This window comes from Mycetomoellerius zeteki, unplaced genomic scaffold, assembly GCF_001594055.1.
Source record: "Mycetomoellerius zeteki isolate Tzet28-1 unplaced genomic scaffold, Tzet1.0 scaffold1510, whole genome shotgun sequence".
NCBI lineage: Eukaryota > Metazoa > Arthropoda > Insecta > Hymenoptera > Formicidae > Mycetomoellerius > Mycetomoellerius zeteki.
Genome location: NW_017256459.1, coordinates 4,681 through 9,173, shown reverse-complemented (window position 1 = coordinate 9,173; position 4,493 = coordinate 4,681). Strand labels below are relative to the sequence as shown.

The following is a 4,493-nucleotide window of genomic DNA, read 5'->3' as shown; positions in this document are numbered from 1 at the left end:
GTTAATTATTAAGTTAGTGTCTTCTGAAGACAACCTTTGTCTTCTGCGCAATCAATAGCGGCAATACACTTAGAAATGTAACCACGAGCTTCCTTTACATATAAATGAAGCTCATGGTTATGAATGATATTAAAAGTAATGAATGATTTAACTGAAAATTAAGTTACAATAGTTACTTAAATGTAATGAACGTGTATATTAAATTTCATAAATTTTCATGAAAAATACATTAAATTACGTGTATACGAATGTACTTTCAGTTAGAAATACATTAAATTTAATGTAATGTCATGAAACTAAGTTCAAATTGTGTAAATTAAAAGTATATTAAATTTCATTAAATTTTTTACAGTGTAGTGCAACTATTCAGATTCTAATCAATTACATTAAATTGGTAAATAAGTTTAAAATGTGTAAAGTAACTGTAAAAATGTAAAGTAACTAAAAAATTTAAAAAAGTAACTCTAACTTAATTACAAATAATTAGTTACTTCCCACCCTGAATATAATATATATCTTAGTTTAAATAATTATTCTGTTACCTGCACCGCCACGTATATTAACACTTCATAAAGGTTATTCTTTGGCAGGAGACTCTATTTTTTACCTTTTTTAATAAATCGTTTAATATTTCTTTATTATATGGTGGTGCTGGATAATAACTTAATAATATCTTAGTAAGTGGACTATAAATAATCCATATTGCTGGAACACAATCGACATAGGGCACACCTTCTGCAGTTAAATTTTCACTAAATTCTACAAGTTGCCAGTTATATGATTTTTCAGTCATTTTTTAATCAATACCTAAAAAATTAATAATTAGATAAAGTTATCATGTCCATTTCATTATAAATTACCTTTATTATAAATTATTATTAATGCTATCAGTTATTTTAGTAAAACCATGTTTTTCCGTATAACAAGTATTTTCTTGAATTAAAGAATAATAATATATATATATATAATTGAAGAACTTAATATATCATTAATACTTAATCATTAGCACAATATAAATTATTAACATAATATATTTTATTAAACGATAATGACGTAGGCATTAATAAATCTAACTTCACAGTGATTAAAGATGATCAGCTATCGTTCATTGCATATACATGTTGTTATTGACCGTAATCGTAGCAATCAGCCGCATGACATGTATCTTTTGTTATTACGCTGCAGTTTCACGTATTACAAAAATATTTTAATGCGCGATATATTAATAATATTTACAAATTAATAAAAAACATGAATGCAAAAGAAAAAAATAAGTTACGTGTGTACAAAAATATAGATTTCTGAAAAGAGAACTGTGCAATTATAACAATTTTTTTTCATGCTATGAAAGTAAGTACGTAATTTATAGTTTATCTCTTTATCAGTAAATATAATGATTGATTTTTTCAGAAAAGCAATATTCTTTATTACATACTGCACAACAAGGTACATTTTTCAATAAAAATGTCAACAATGTACACACTGCAGATATAATAACTATTAATACTATGGACAAATAAAACATAGGTATGCGTGTATATTTGAAATATTTGAAAAATATATGAAATAAATATGAATAAAAAGGGAAAGAAAAAATTTCCTCCAGCTCTCGAAATTAATAATGAAACGGCATATGAGAGTGAAGCGTGGTAAGTAAAACGCTGTCAGTCTTACAAGTTGAATTGTAATGCTTACAAGTCTTTAACATCATTCGAACATTTTGACTTGTTTTTAAGAGTGCGTATTTTCACTTTGGATTTGTCAAACCCTGAGTAGCAGTTCATATTGAAAGAAGTAACATGTCTAATCTATTGTAAAACTAATTTTCACTGATGAAAACTCAAAAACGAGTCGAAACGTTTGAACCTCATATTAAAGACTATTAAACATTAAAATTTAATTTATAAGACTAACTGCGCCTTACTTACCTCGTTTCACTTTCATTTGCCTTGACTTTCATTATTAAAATAAATATGTTATAGGAGAAATATAATAAATAATAGATATTTATTTTATTTTATTTTATAAAATAAATCTGTTAGAGGAGAAATTTGGAGACACTGTGATAATAAGTCGAAGAAAGATAAAAGTGATAATGTGGCTCGCCACAAAAATAGATTTTAAAAATTAATACCACCTTTTTCTCTAGAAATTATATTAATAATAATAGAGAGAAGGTGGTATTATATAGCCAGTGTATATATTGTGGCCTCCCTTAATATCTTCGCTATTATATAGCGAATCCTAATGATTACTTTTATTCAGTAGCTCGCCGTTAAAACACCATGACGTTAATATATCAATACTCAATAGCCAGTACTTATTTTATAACACATTTTTACTGTCAAGTATTTCGAAACGTTTCTGAGGTACATTTTAGTATTTTATTACATCTACTATCTCGTTTTTATGGAAGGCCACATTATCACCCATTTTTTTCTTCGAGTCATTATGCAATTTCTATTAATAGTATCCTAAGTAATAAATATTTCTTAATTTTGAGTCCAGAATCGATTCAACAACATTTTAACGAATGTAATTGTCAAGTTTCAAACTTAAATATTTATTATTAACAAAGTTATTGTGTAAAATGTAACTGAGGTGCCATAATACCACCTTCTCTTCTAATCTTATAACAATTAACTTAGGTAAATGTTTCTCTTAAAATTGTAATAAATTGTTTTCTTATAGCTGCAATAGATATGAATTGTGATAAAATTGAAGCTAGTAATAATATTCTTTATATTGAAAATGAATCATTCTCAAATGATACACAAATGGCTGCAGAAATTCGAAGTGACAAGGAAATGTATACTGACGAATCATTCTCAAATGATACACAAATGGCTGAAAAAATTCAAAGTGACAAGGAAACTGATGAAGTAGAGGAAATACGCGAATGGGCTCTTAATTATGATATAAAGCAGGCAGCATTAGATAAATTATTATTAATTTTGAGAAAAAAATTACTCCCTCAATTACCTAAAAGTTCAAAAACTTTTTTACGTACTAAGAATAACTACAAAATTAATATGATATTTGATGACAATGGAAAAGAAATAATAGGTCAATATGTCTATTTTGGGTTAGAAGAAGGTATACGATTATGTGTAAATACTAATCTTCATCAAAATAAAGAAATAAAACTACAGTTTAATGTTGATGGTTTACCATTGTTCAATTCAGGAAAAAAACAATTTTGGCCTATTTTATGTAAAATTTTTTCAGAAATCGACATTTGTAAATCTTTTGTTGTTGCCATTTTCAACGGTAATTCTAAACCATCAGATATTAATTATTTTTGACAAAATTTGTTACAGATTTAAATAATGTAACAAATAATAACTTTATAATTGATAATGAAATCTTTACAATAAAAATACATAGTTTTATATGTGATACGCCAGCTCGGTCTTTTTTGAAAATGATAAAAGGACATGGAGGTTTTAGTGCATGCGAAAGGTGCACTATTCATGGTAAACGTGAAAACAGAACAATTTATGAATCTGTAAACAAGGAACCGAGAACTGATACATCATTTCGGAATCAAGATGATTTTGAGCATATACGCTTCTCATACATATAGAACCAAAAATTAATTTAATATCACAATTCGTTTTGGATTCGATGCATTTATATAGTGGGGTTATGAAAAAATTGATCGAGTATTGGGTTATGATTTCTGGAAAAGCACGGATAAGTCGTACTAAAAGAGTAGAATTATCACGCAGAATGCTATGTTTGAGGAACGAAGTACCTTTCGAATTTCAAAGAAGACCGAGAAGTACTAATGATGTGAGAATGTGGAATGCAACAGAGTTTCGTTTTTTTTTTATTATACTGTGGGCCTGTAGTATTAAAAAATTTACTAGATAAAAATTATAATAATCACTTTTTATTATTACATACAGCTTTTCGGATATTGTTTAGTGAACATTTTGCAATTTACTATAATATTTCAAAATTATATTTAGTGAGATTTTTTGAAGCACTTCCAAAATTGGTTCCAAGTCTCAAATTCTGAATATGTATAATTCATTTTGCAGATTCATATGCATAATTCATATTGCAGATGATACAAAAAATTTAGGTTGTAATTTGAACTATATTAATTGTTATCCTTTCGAAAGTTATTTATGCTTACTTAAACGGTACATTCGAAAAGCTGATAAACCTTTAGAACAAGTATGTCGAAGATTAAATGAAAAAAAAAGTATAATAAGCCTTCTATTCCTCCCTGTTTCGAAATTTTAAATTTAAAAACATCTAATAATAAAACATTTATTTCTAAATTAAAAATAAATGGAGCTTTTGTTATTAGTAATAAATATCCGAATAATATCATATTATTACAAGATTTAATATTCCAAATTAAGCAAATCATTTACGAAGAAAATAATTCTAAGGAAATAAAAATAAAAGGCATTCAAGCTAAAAAAATAAAATATATATATAAATTTCCAACGAACTCTTACGATTTTCAAATGTATGAA

General features: G+C 26.3%; 1 pseudogene; it reads left to right on the top strand.

The window, feature by feature from the left end:
- Positions 1 to 1,621: 1,621 nt before the first annotated feature.
- LOC108720566 (uncharacterized) lies at positions 1,622 to 3,853 on the top strand (annotated as a pseudogene).
- Positions 3,854 to 4,493: the final 640 nt, after the last annotated feature.